Source organism: Alosa alosa, unplaced genomic scaffold (genome assembly GCF_017589495.1).
Source record: "Alosa alosa isolate M-15738 ecotype Scorff River unplaced genomic scaffold, AALO_Geno_1.1 AALO_1.0_unplaced_2, whole genome shotgun sequence".
Classification (NCBI taxonomy): domain Eukaryota; kingdom Metazoa; phylum Chordata; class Actinopteri; order Clupeiformes; family Clupeidae; genus Alosa; species Alosa alosa.
The window spans coordinates 361,222-377,888 of NW_025962321.1; the positions used below are offsets into that span (position 1 = coordinate 361,222).

General features: G+C 15.6%; 1 pseudogene; it reads left to right on the plus strand.

Annotated features, from left to right (window-relative positions):
* Positions 1-9,140: 9,140 nt before the first annotated feature.
* LOC125290181 overlaps positions 9,141-16,667 on the plus strand; it is a 125,056-nt pseudogene continuing 117,529 nt past the window's right edge.

Consider the following 16,667-nt stretch of genomic DNA (forward strand, 5'->3'; position numbering starts at 1 on the left):
TAATAATTCATGATTTATATCATTTACTATATTATTATTTGTATTAATATTAATTTTACTATTCTATATACTTATATCATTACTTATTACTTTAATCTATTTTTTAAATATTATATTATTTATTGTAAATATTATTTCATAATCACCTATTATTTTCTCCTATATTTTATATTTATATTTTGATATTTGATAAATTGATAAATTAGTATCTATTTTTATATTAATATCTAATTCTTTCTAAATTATATTATTATATATATCTTTTAATATAATATAAATAAAAGAAATATCATTTTTATATATAATATTTTTTGTTATATATATTTCTGTATTAGAATAACTAATATCTAATTCAATAAAATTACATATATTTTCTATTATATACTATTGATTCTAATAATTTATTTCTAAATTAACATTATAATTAGATTTATTATTTGGTATTATATATGTTTTAAAATAATATTTATTATTATATTTAATCATATTAATAGTTGTATATTCAAGTGATCCATGACTAATATTAATATGTAATTGAGAATTTATATCTTGTATAATATTATAAAAAATATCATATAAATAAATTAACATTTCTATTTTCTTACTATCTACTTTAATATTTATTTTATCTAAATGAATATCAAATAATATTTTATCATTAGGTATTATATTATAAAAGTATATTGGTTGTATATATGTTATAAATCTATTCAAATTATATTTTTTATTATCTTTTATTATAAAGAAATTTAAATATACAGTTTCACTATATTCTTGTGTATTAATTAAATATGTAATTTTACCATTCTATGTTGTAAATTCTTTTATTTTATTATTAAACTATATAAATATTCTTAAATTAGATATATGTATATTTTCATTATTTCATACTTCAATATACATAGTTATTATATTTTGTTCACTGTTATTATTATGATTATTATGATTATTAATATTATTATTATTTGACATTATACTAGTATTAGATAATTTAAAAATAATTTCTTTTATATAAAAATATTCTGGATTTATATTTCATATACAATTATTTTTAAAAGGAGTATTATTTATTGTTCCATATAATGTAATATTACCATAATTATGTATAAATATAAGAAATGAAATACTATTAGTACTTTTTATAATATAGTTTTTTTCATCTTGATCATTTAAAAATTTACCATTCTATATTTTTAATTTTAAATTAATAGAACTTTCTATTTCTATATCTTCCATAGTTATATATACTAATATAGGATCTTTCTATATTTTCAATATATTAGGACAGATAAAAAATGCTTTTTTAGGTTCAGGTATTATATCTATTATACTAATAAAATAAGATCAATAATAGTATTTTTTATAATAGATATTTATTATATCTTTTTTATTAATACTAATACTACTAATGTTATTGTTATTATTAATAATCTAATATTGATAATTTCTATTATTTATTTTTTTAATTTCTCCTAAATTACTATATATTTCTATATCATTAATATTATATATATAATTTTTATACCTATCATATGTTTTTATTTCTATATTAATAAAATCATTTTTTATTAATGAAATATATGTTTTAGATAAAATAATTTCTGTATTATTTAAATATATTAAATCAGGTATAACTTCTATAAATATTTCATCTTTATATATTTTTTTATTTTCATTATTTATTATTTTAATTTTATACTATCCCTATATAATAGGTACTTCTATATAAATAATATAATTAAATAAAGATAATTTGAAATTATATTCATATTTATTATTATTGTTGTTATTGTTATTATAAATTAATATTTTATATAAATCTAAATTTAAATACTAATAATTTCTTACTATATCAATTTTATTATTTAATTCATCTCTTATATCAAATTCTAATTTTAAATAACCATCTCCAGCTATATATATGTTTTTATCTATTGATATTTTACTATTAATTCAATCTATACCATTTGGATGAATACTAAATACTAAATTTTTAGATTTTATTTTATTAATAATAACATCTATATTTACTTTATCATTTGATAACAATATAGGTTTTAAACTAAATTTACATTCTCCATTAACAGTATAACATATTTTCTATTTAATATCTATATATTGATTATTTTCTAAAATTATTTCTATATTATTTATATTTAATTTATTCATATTCTTATCTATACATTGTAAAGTTATATCATAATAATTATTAATTTTCATTATTTCATAATCTTTATTATTATTAACAATATAATTCTATTCATCTAATTTACCTTCTAATACATTTATAGTAATAATCTTATCAATAATAATTTTATTAATTTCTATTTTAATAATATATGTTCCTATCTTCATACCATATATCTAAAAATTTAATAATCCATTATTATCTGTTTTATAATGAATATTATCTGATTTAATATTTAATATAGATATAAATTGAATATCTAATATTTCATGTGTATTGTTATTATATTGATCTCTTAACTATAAAATACCTTTATTTCATGTATCAGAATTAATATTATTATCTACTACTATTAAAGTATTATTATATATAGTACTATAAGAATTTACATCTATATTCATATTTAATATTTTATAAAATATATTATTATAATTTATTTGTATATTATAATTTCCCACTTCTTTTATATTTAAATTTATTTCTTTATTATCTTTATCAATTGCGATTATTTTAGTAGTATTAATATTATCTTTTTCAATATATAAAATAAATAATATAATTTCTTCAAATTCTATTATATTATTTCTATTATCATCTAAAAAATTATATATTAATGTATCTTTTTCAAAATATATTATATTTTCTATATTTTTATTAAATTTATTATGTATTTTTATTTTATAAATATTATCATTAAGTTTTAATTCTATACTATAATCTGTATTATTATCTATTGCTAATTTATTACAATGAAACTAATACTTCTAATAAGGATAATAGATATTATTTTGATCATTATTTTTTTCTATATAACAATCATCACTTATACTATATGGTATATCCTTATTTATTACATTTAAATATTCATCAAATAAATAAATAAAAATATTATATATTTCATTAGTAAAATATTTATTATTAAAATTTTCAATTATAATTTTATTAATATTATTAGATATACAATTGATTTTACTATTATATTTTATTTGTTTATTATTAATTATCATAAAAACTTTAATATTTTGATTAACTATATTATTACATCCTATATACATATATATAATATTCTAATTATTTTCACTTTCATTTTCATTAAAATTATTATTATTATAATATAAACAATTATCAATTGGATCACATATTAATTCAATATTTTTAATTATATTGTTATTATTTAAATTTATTATGTTTTCATTATTATCTAAAATATTAATAAATACTTTTTGTTTTTCTAATATATTTATATTATTGTTTTCTATATTAAAACTACTATTAATATAATCGATAGTATTTATATCTTGATATAATATTAAATTATCATAGAATAATATACTATTATTCTCTATATTAATTAACTCAACTTTAAATATTCTTTTATCTTCATTATTACTACTAATACTAATAGAATCATATCCTTCATTAATAATTAAATTATTCTCATATACTTTAATTAATATATTATTGTTGCTACTAGTATTACTACTAGTAGTATCATTAAAAGAAGAATTATCAATATTTGAATTTAATATATATTTTATTATAGCATTACTATTACTATTCTATTCATTTTTTAATATATGATTTGGTTCAATTAATATTTTAGTTTTGTTATAATCTAATTTTTCTTTTATATTTATTTCTATAGTATTATTTAAAACATTACTACTTAAAATATAACTATTACTTTTATCCATAGAGAATAAATAAACAAATTCATTTTTATTAACTTTTATTATTTTATACTATTCATTATAGTTGCTATTTTTTATATTTATATATAAAACAATATCTATTTCATTATTTAAATAAATTAAATTTTTATCTTTATCTAATAAATTAATATGTATAGGTATTTTTTCATTAATATTATAATATAATTTTTTATCTATTCACATATAACTATTTTCATAATTTATAATTTCACTATATATTTTAATTTTTTCATTAAATATATTTTCATTAATTTTAATTTTTAAATTATATTCTCCACTTGTATTACTATTAATAATATAATATCAATTATTGTTATTGTTATTGTTAATATTATCTATTTTATTAATATTAATATTTGACTATATATTTAATTCATTAGTATATTCTATAATATAATCATTAATATCATATAATAAAATATTCATATAATAATTCTAATCTGTAAATAAAATATTTTCATTTTCATTTATTATTAGTTTAATATGATGTATATTTTCTATTTCAGTACAGATATATATTTTATATTCTTCATTAATATCTATTAGATTTTCATTATTATCAATTATACTTATTTTTATTATATCAATTATATTAGAGTATTTATTATTTATATCTATATTTATATTATATATTCCATTAGCTTCACCTTTATTATTAGTATATAATATATTCTAATTAAATAAACAATACTAACATTTTAATATAATTTTAATATTTTCTATATTAATCTAATTTCTATACTAATCAATTAAAGTAATATTAAAATATATAGATTCATTTATCATATAATTAATTTTATATTTATTAAATTTTATAATTATATTATATATATTATCATTTGTAATATTAATATATTCATTAGTTTTATAAAAAATATTATTATCTAATAACAAATAAATCATTTCTTTAAATATCTCTTTTTTACTATATATTATATATGTATAAATATTATCTTTAAATTCTTTAAATAAAAAATATTGTTCATTTCCACTACCTAAAATAACTTTAATATTTTTCTATTCAGTTATATAATTATTATATCTATCTTTTAATATAATTTTCAATTCACTTTCTTCTCCTAATTTAATTATACTATCTTTTATTAATATACTAGTATTATCAATATAAATATTATTTGGTATTACTTCTATATTAATTATATCTTTACTTATAACTTCATTTATTTTCATAAATATATTCATTGTACCTGACTTTTTATTACATATTCTAATCTAATTTAAATTTATATTATTTTCTTTATCTATTTCTATATAAGAATCTAATATAATTTTATTATTAATTTGTATATCTTTAACAAAGTATCCATTATTATCCTATATATAAATTTCTATTATATTATTTATATTATTTCCACTCCCATTACTATTACTATTATTATTATTTTTTTATATTTTTTATATTGTTATTATATCTATCATATAATTCCAAATATATAATATTACATTCATGTAATATATCACTTGCTTTCATTATATTATTATATGTATAAATAAAAGAATTATCAACTCATGCTAATCCATGTAAAATATTAAATCACTAACTATAAACTCATTCATTATTAAGTTTTGTTTTTATTATATATTTAGATACTTTTTCTAATTTAAACTATAATTTAACTTCTCCATCATTATCCGTAATAGATATAAACTATTTTATTTTAATATTATTAAAATCTAAAATGATAAATGATATACTATGACCACTACTTATATTATTATTAAATTGATCTCTACCTTTAAATATTACATTAATATATTCATCTACTGTATATGTATTTTGTAATAATATTATAGTAGAATATTTAGCTATAGGTTTACCTGAAAGTATATCAATATATTGACTATTTTGAAATATAATATCATTTATATAACAATTAATATATATTCTTCCTTTTATTTTAGGAGGGTATATTTTAGTATTAATAATACCTTTATCATTGGTATATAAAAATAAAATATTATTATAAATACCTGTAAATTCTATCTTCACTAATATAAACTATATAATATGATTTTTATTTTTTGTATATGGTTTTATAATAATCTATACTTCATTATTAATATTATCCAATATAATTGTATTTGGTATTGCGTCTATTGTTGAATTCATAGAAAAATCTGGATATGTTTTTCTAGTCTAATTTGGTAACTTTATATTAATAACCTAATCAAATTTTAACTAACATATAGTATGTAATATTATTCCTTTCTTTATACAGTCATATTCTGATGCAACATTATATGATCATTCATTTTTCTCTAAAGCGATGTTACATGTACTGAATGATACAATACAACTGTTTTCTGCTTCATTCATTAATATTCTTCACTATATTTGGGCAACTATTAACATGTATATTATTTTTTTGATTCATTGTATTCTTGACATTTTATTTTTTACTTAAACTTAAATTTGTATTGTTATAAAATAGATTTTTATTAATAAAATATTCAGATTAAAAATTAAAATAGAATTATAGATTTAATAATAATAATAAAATATATTAACTAATTAATTTATTTTTTATAATAATACTTAAAAATTATAATCGAATATAATAAGAATTAATAAAATATAGAATATAGATAATAGAGATAAAATAATAAATAAAAGATTAAAAGTTTTGTCGTTATAATATAAAATATAGACAGAATATAATATAATAATATACCTTCTTCAATTTCTTCACTTGTTATATCCTAATTCTTATATTTTTCAATTATATTACTATCATTCTAAAATAATTCATTTATTAATTTATCATCTATTCTACTTCCAAAATATAAATATATCGTTATCCCATCATATAATAAATAAATTCCTCCTTTATTAATACTACTTCATTTTAAACTATATACTAAATGATTCTCTATAGGTTCTTCTATGTTTAATAAAATTTCATTTAATTCTATTAAACATGGTCTCATATATCTTGTACATAATTCTATACTTCCTCTTGTTAATTTAAACATATGATATATTCTTTCTTCAATATCTATATCCATATCATAATTAAAACATAAACTCTTTAATGCTCCTAATACTAATATAGCACCTTCTTCATCCATATGATTATCTAACTATTCTATTCTCGCTTTACCTGATACAATCTTATATGTTCTTAATATAGAACTTATACAATCCTATAAAAATGTTCTACTATCCTTAGTACTATATACTCTCATTCTTAATATAGCCCTCTTTAAACATAATGAAAAATAATTTTTTAAATTCATCTCATCATATATCTTCTATAAATAAGTCTATTTCTATATTCTAATATTAATTATTCTTATTCTTCGTTCTCCTTCCTATGTAGTAAATAAAAATGATATCTAAAAATGTGTTCATCTTTCTAAATTATCTATAGACATCTCATATAATGTATTCTTCTCTTTAGTTTTATTAATTGTTATATTGTGAAAATTCTAAAATTCATCATCTTCTTTTATATTAAAACAATATTCAAATCCTATATTCGTATCTTCATTTGCTATTGGAAATATAATATAATTATTAACATGTGATACTGAAGCATATATAGACTTTAACTATAAATAATACTAACATCTTATCTTCATTACAGCCTCTCAATATGTATCTTTAGTTAATACTCTAATAATATCTAATAATAATTTTTTCTAATTTAATTTTGCTAAATTATTATTAAAATTCTTATAATAATAAATATTTCCTCCTGTACCTGATATAATATCCTATAATGTACCTAAATTAATAATTGCAAATTTCTAACTTTCATACTAAGCCTTTATTAAAAATAAATCGATAGAAATAAATCCTTGTGCATAATCTAATATAATTTCCTTTAAATTAACATTTTTAGTATTATATAAAATATTATCATTAGGCGTCTCTAATGACTATATAGGTAAATCTAAATCAAATTTATAAAATCCTTTATTAATATTACTAGATAAAAATAATAATATTTTAGTACCTGTTCCTTTTACTATTTTATATATAGAATTTAATGCTGATATTAAACAATTTTTATTTTCATATTCCATTTCATCTAATTTTTCACAATAATCCTAAATAATATCTATAATTAAATTAATATCATCAATATTATCCTCTATTTCTATAAATAAATCATCAGGAAATGGAATAACTCCTTCCTTATCTTCAACTTCTGTATATGTTATCATCTCTATCTCATCACCTCTCTTTATATAATACTAAATATACTAATTAAATGTAACAAATGATAATTTTATTCCTGTTAATTTATTCTCCTCAAATAGATTTGTTATAGCCTCCTTTATTATGTTTATTAAAGAATTTTCTACATCAAATATTGATCCATTATCTATATTATATCTTAATTTATTTAATAAAATAGAATTTATATCTATTAAAAATATAAACTATGGTTTTGATGGTTGTTTATATAAATATTCTGTTGGCGCAATATAGTCAACAATATCATAATTTAATTCTTTTGGATTCTATAAATAATAATCAGATATTGGATTAACATTATAACATAAATTACAAATATATTGTTTCTAAACTGATATAATAGAACAATATTTATTAATAAACTATGAACATTTCATACATCTTGTTATTGGCTAATTATTTGTATTTATTAATGGTATTTCTTTTTCTGTTTTTTTAAATGGCTATACCATAAATCCAAAATGAATACCTGATCTATCTATATCACTAGGTACAGATACAGAATATGGTGTAGATGAAGTTACTAATTCATCCATATTATCAAAATTAGAATTTGTCATAAAATATTGTGTTATGTTATTATTTTTATCAAAATGGTAATAAAAACAACTACTTGTATTTTTAGTGAAACTAAAATATACCCTTGTATGGGAATAAAATATGTTAAAAAAGATAGTAAAGTATGTTATGTTGCAAATAAGAAAAATTTAAAATTTTTATAGAAAAAAATAAAACCAGTTAAAATAACATGAACAGGTAGTTGAAGAAGAGCAAATAAAAAATTAAATTTAAAAACAACATCTTAGAAAACAAAAATAAAAAGAGATACTATTTCAATGAGACCTATACATGGTTTAAGTGTAGAAGAACATATGAGAAGAAAAAAACCAATAAAAACAGAAACAACTTAGAATGTAGGTAAAATATAGATGAAAGAAATTAAAAATAGAAAAATTAGGGGGAGAAGAAAATAAATTAATTTTATGATTTTTTAATTTTTTATTATAAAAATAAAATGTATAAAATAGAAAAAATATTCTGTACTTCTAAAGCAAGTATTTTATATACAACAAGAAATAAAATAAATTTACCATGCTATATGCCTGTAGCTACTAAAGGTTCAATTAAATCTTTAGTATCTGAATAGATTGAAAAAATAAATTATGATATTATACTAAATAATACATATCATTTAAGTATAAAACCAGGAAGTAAATGAATTCAATAGAATTATAATAGTACACATAATTTTATGAAATGAAATAAAAACATATTAACAGATTCAGGTGGATTTTAGATGGTATCCTTAGTAGATACAATAATAGTAAAAGAAGAAGGTGTTGAATTTAATTTAAAAACTATATATAAAGATATTGAAATAGATAAAATATTATTAACACCTGAACTTTCAATACAATATTAGCAAGAAATAGGATCTAATATTGCAATGGTATTAGATGATGTTGTTAGTAGTGTAAGTAACGATATAAATAGAGTAAAAGAAGCTACATATAGAACAATTAGATGATTAGATAGATGTATTATTTAGCATTAGAAAATAAAAAATAATAAATAGTTATTATTCGCTATTGTTTAGGGTCAATTAAATAAAGAATTAAGAGATTATAGTATAAAAGAAATAATAAAAAGAAAAGATAAAATAGATGGAATAGCTATAGGGGGATTATCGGGTGGAGAAAATAAAGAAAAATTTATAGAGATTGTATAGTATTGTTGTTAGAAATTACCTAAAGATAAACCTATATATTTAATGGGTGTAGGTTATCCAGATGATTTAATTATCTGTAGTTATTTAGGTATTGATATGTTCGATTGTATATATTCTACAAGAACTGCTAGATTTGATTCAGCTTTTACTGATTATGGTAATTTAAATACAAATAAATTAATAAATAGAAATATTTATGATAAAATAGATAATAATTGTTTATGTGATACATGTTTAAATTATAATTTAGCATAGATATGACATATAAAATAGATAAATAAAGAATTATATTGTAATTTAATTTCATATCATAATTTATATTATCTTAAAAAATTAATGGAAAATATAAGAAAATGTATATTGGATGATAGTTTAAATATATTTTTAAAAAATTATTTTATAAAAAAATATAAAAATATTGATAAAATACCAAAATGAATAATAAAAATTATTGGAAATATATTTAAACACTAATCTACATATAATTAAAATTATAAAATATGAATAGTTTTTGAAGTAATAATAAAACAGTATTAAAAATACCTGATAATATAGATGAAACAGAAACAGATATGGAAACAGATACTAATATAATTAAGAAAAAACAAAAAGACAATACTAGTACATTAAATATAACAGAATGAGTTTGAAATACTATATTACCACCAAAAAAAGAAGAAATTATAAATGAAACACATAAATATAGAAAAACTAATGAAAAAATAAAAATAAAACCTATATTTATAGATTTAAAAAATCCAAAGAATATTTGTAAGTATTTTAAACAATATATTAATAGTAAAAATGATATTTCAAATATAGAATTAAAACAAATTTATCCTTATATTAAAAAAATATTAGATGAATTATAGAGTTTAAAAAATTATAAAAAAAATATTAAAAAAATAAAACATAGAGAAAAATATATCTAGACAAGAAAAACAGAAATAATTAATGCATCTATTTAGACAAGAATACATAAAGAAATAGAAATTAAAAGTAAAAATATAGATTTACCTATAAAACCATATTTATATAAAAAATAGGATGAAAAAATAAAAAAGGAAAAATAGAAAGAAAAAAATTAGATAAATATTCCTTCATGATCTAATTTTGATAAAAAAGAAGAAAAGAAATAGGAAGAAATTCAAAATATAAAATAGGAAATTTCTATACCTTCATGATCTAACAATATAACAAATAAAGAAGAGAAAAAAGAAGAAATTAATTAGGAAAAAATAGATATTCCTTTATGGTCTGATATAAAATAGAATAAAGAAAAAGATAAACTTTTTTAGTTTAATAATAAAGAATAGGAAGAAATTAAAAAAGAAGAACTTAAACCAACATGATCTAATTTTATTTAGAAAAAAGAAGAAATTATTAAAGAAAATGAATAGGAAGAAATTAAATCATCTTAGATTAATATTATTAATAAAGAATAGGAAGAAATTAAAAAAGAAGAACTTAAACCAACATGATCTAATTTTATTTAGAAAAAAGAAGAAAATACAGATATAAAACAAGAAACATTTATACCATCATGAGGTAATATAGAAAAGAAAAAAGAAGATATTAATGAGATTAAATAGGAAGAAGAATATAAACCAACTTGAAGTAATTTTAATAATGGAAATTTTCAAGAATTTAATTTTATGAATAATAAAGAATAGAATATTGACAATAATATAAAAAATTATAATAAACAACAATTATCTCCAGTAATTAAACCATAGAAATTTAATTGATCTAATGAAGAATAGAATAATGTCAATAAACAAAATAATAATAATAGTTTATAGGATACTACATAGAGTAATAATAATATATTTTCTTTTTCTGATAATTAGAATAAAGAATAGCAAAATAATAATCAATAGAATAATAATAATTCTAGTAATTCTAGTAATTTAGAGAGAAGAATATTTAAAGCTAGAAGAAGATATTAAATATTTAATATTTTATTAAATTATGATTAATTTTTTCTATATTAATATATAATTTTTGATTAGGAATAAATTTTATATCGAAATCTAAAGGAAATTTTATAATATATATTGGATTATTTATATTACTAAATGTATCATGAATAAAACCAAAAAATAGACCATTTTCTGTATATACTTCAGTATCTTTAATAAATATTTTATCTTTAATTTCAGGAATTACTAATATAATATTTTTTATTTTTTTCTATATTATACCAAAAAAATTTAAATTTTTTTTATCTATATTAGTATTAATTAATTTATTATAATTTTCTATTAGTAATTTATTATCTTTTTCTTCAGAAATAAATAAATCATCAAAAGATTCTAAAGAGTCTATTTCATTTTCTTCTATATTTTTATTATCTGAATCTGAATCTGAATTAATTATATTTATATTTTTTATTATATTTTGATTTATTGATTTATTATTAGTAGATAAAATATTTTTTATTTTTTCAATATCTTCATCCATTTGTGTTATATATGTATAATTTACATATAGAATAGAATAAAAAAGTCTATATAACTAATATTGAACATAAGAATATAGAAAATGAAGCAACAATAGAAAATTCAAAAAATAAAATTAGATACCATGTAGGTTTAAAAGAAAATAATAGAATAGAATTAGTTTCTGGATATATAGAATAGAATAATGAAATTTTTGATTATTTATTAATAGAAGTAGATAATAACAATAATTCATATGGATATAATACACAAGTTATAGATTTTACTATATTACCTATAGAAATAAATGAAGAAAATTAGAAATAGAAAATATCAAAATCTATATAGAATATTAAGAAAAAATATTAGATATAGAGTGAAAAATTAAAGAAATCTGAAAATATAGGATAGTTTTCATTATTAAATAAAATAAATAAAGATAATGAAAATATTGAAGAAATAGAAGAAGATTATATTAATACTAGTAGTTATGAAGAAGAAGATATAAATAAAATATAGGAAGAATTATTATAGGAAAAAGATGATGAAGAAGAAGATGAAAGTATTGAACTATTAGTTGAAGATGATTATTCTAGTTAGAGTAGTGGAGTTAAGAAAATAAAGATTGTTTCAACAATATATAAAAAAGTAGAAGATATGATTGTAGAATTAGTATCAAATAATAAAATAACATTAGAATAGTTATTAGAACATTTAAAGAGTAAAATGGAAATGAATGAAAATTTAGCAAATAATATAAAAGAAATATTAGAACATAAAATTGAATTATATATAGAAAATGGCGATAAATTCTTAAAATTAAAAACTCATAAATAAATTTTTATTTAATTTTATATTTAGAAATAGAATTTATATTAATGGTCATCATTATTTAATAATACTAAAATAATTATATTTTTATTATTAATGTTTTTAAAATATACGATAATAATAAAAATATAATTATTAATGTTTTTAAAAAATATATGTTTATTAAAAAGATTAAAAAAATAATTTAAAAATAAAATAAAATATAAACATGTTTAAATACATAAATAAATTTTTGTGTTAATGATATTTGATATGTATTTATTAATAAAAGTAGTAGGACTACTATTACCAATATTATCCATAATTTTATTTATATATAAAAGGTGAATAAAAGATTCAATTATGATTATTGAAATAAAGTGCCACAAAAAGAAGGGAATTCCAGTATTGATGAATAAACTTAATGAATATAACTTAGGAACTGTTATTAATATTGAAAATGTACTTGATGTTATTCATGGTGATGAGATGCAAGTATATTATGTTTAGTTAGTAAAAATATTAACTTTAAGAAAAAAAGAACCTGAAATAAATAAATTAATAATAGAATAGGATTAGTAGGATGATCATTCATATATAGACGCAATAGTTGTAAAAGGATTTTTAAGTATTTTTTTGAAATTTTTATATAATTCCAAACTAAAGCAAATGGATAAATAAATTGTTTTTATTTTATTAATTTTTTACGATTTATTTTTATATCATTTATTTCTAATTCTATAATAGTTTCTATTTTATTTAATAAATCCTATTTCACTTTTAATACTGTGATTAAATCTTGTTTTTTTAATCTAAATAATTTACATTTACTAACTGTTATATAACTATATAAATATTTATTATTTCATAAATTATTATGACCAAATATATCTCCGGATTTATATATTTTAATATTTTTCTTTATATTTTCATCATATAATACAACTGTTCCTTCTAATATTATATATAAATAATTTATTTTTTTATTGAATTTTATTATACATTTGAATATATTTATATATTTAACAATAGATTTTATTATGATAAATCTTAAAAATCAAATATCATCTTTAATAATATTAAAAAATGAACTTTTAGATAATTTATAGTGAAAAAATAATGTTAAAAAATTTTGACTCATATATTCTGGTAATTCATATATCATTGCTTTTAATATTTTATATTTTTTTATTTCAGATTTTCTATGTCAAACATTTACTAAATATTTTATTATTTTATCTGAATTATCTTTATCTAATTCAGTTTCATTAAATATATCTATAATATAATCTAATTTATTTTTTATTTTTTCTTCATCTACTTTTAATTTCTATAATCCATTTATTAAATTAGCTATAAATATAGCTAGTAATATATTTGACATTAATAATAATATACAAAATACTAATACTTCTATAAATGTAATGGGTATTATTTCACCTGATCCTAATGTAGTAACTGTAATAATAGCTCAATATACGGAAATTGAATATCTATAATATCATATATTGATATCCATATTAGATCTCAAATCTTTTATATTTTTTAGTCAATTATTTTCTTTCTATTCAATACTTAAAAATGCGAATATACACCCAAAATACTAAATAATAAAAATGATAAATAATATATTTCTTATTATCTATTGATATAAATTATTATAAATTAGTATCATTATATATTTTTCAATTAAAAAATATTTTGATAAAATAAATATTCCTCTTAAAAATTTAATACCTCTTAAAAATACCATATCATATTGAATTATTTTTTCTATTATTAAAAAAATAGTATATATAGGTAATAGAATAAATATTTTTTTAAAATTTATTATATTAAAAAATGCTATTATAATAATCTATTTATTATTATAAGTTGAATAATATAAATAAGTACAAAAAACATTATAAAAAATTAATAAAATTGATAAAATTATATCTTCTATTATATGGTATATTTTACTTTTTATAAAAACAATTGTTAATGGTAAGAATCAAATTAAATATAAAAATATTATTATAATAAGTATAATTTTATTTTTATTATAGATAACACTTTCTAGTTCTTCATCTTTTTGATTAATATCTATTCATTCTTCTTTTAATAAAGAAACATTCATTTTTAATTTTAGTGTTTATTTTTTAGAAACCAATTGTTTAATAATGTTTAAATAATTTTCTGATAATTCTTTAATTATATTTGAAAAATTATTATTTCTTATAATTTTTAATATTTCGATAATTTTACTTTTAATTTTTATATTTCTTTTTTCTATAAAAAGATCTAATAAATATATTAGATTAATAGATAATTTTTCTTTATTTACTTCTATATTTTCAAATATTTTCAATATCTAATTATTATAAATATCTAATTTATATATCTAAATAATATAATGTTTTAACTAGATATCTGAAAATAATATTTTTAATAATTTTTTTATATTTCTATTTATATTTTTATTAGATAATATAAATAATAAAAATTTAAATAATTTTTCTTTATTTTCTTTATTATATTCATCAAATAACTAATAAAAAACATCTAATAATATTTCGTCTATATCAATAAACAAATCATTATTTGATATATCAATAAATTTATATATTCATATTTTTGATAATAGATAATATATCTAATCTCTATTATTTAATAATAAAATAATATTTTTTAATATAGTTATATCATTTATGAAAAAAGATATTTTTTCTATTATTCTATTTAAATTATTATTCTATTTCAAAGAATATTTTAAATAATTTTTTCATATTTTAAAGCTATTACAATTTTCCATATATTTTTCTATATTCTATAAAGTTATTATTTCATTAATATTATAATTTGTATAAATATTAATTTTAAAAAATAAATTTAAAATATCATAGTTAATTTCAATATTTTTTAAATAATTTATATCTTTATTATTTGTATATTTCATTTTATAATATATAAGAGATGTATTTATTAATTGATTATTAGTAAATTTTATTTGATTTAAAATATTATATTTTTTAAAATGTTTTATATAATAAAATAAAAATAAATAACTATTTTCTATATAAAAACCATTATTTATATAGAAAAATACTTGTTCTATTCATTCAATTATTCAATTATTATTTAAAATATCTATATTAATAAGAATTTTTATTATTTTATTATATATATTTTCATCCATATTATAGTAATTAGGAACTATTTTCTAAATAATTTTTAATATAATATCATCATATTCTTTATTATTTTTTATAGCATAATCTAATACTAAATAATATTTATCATTATAATAACTATTTTTTGATATGTATAAAATAATTTTTAATAAATCTTCTATTATTTCATTATTTAAAAAATTTATTCCTATATAAAATAACTAAATTTGATTTCATAAACTATAATTAATATTTTTAAAATAAGGAATAATTTCATTTTCTAAAGAATTATTTTTAACAAATTTAACAAAATCATCTACTTTACAGTTAATATTTATAATAGTATAAAATATTTCTTTAAAATTTTTAATATTAAATTCATATTCTATAAATAAATTATTAGTATTTAC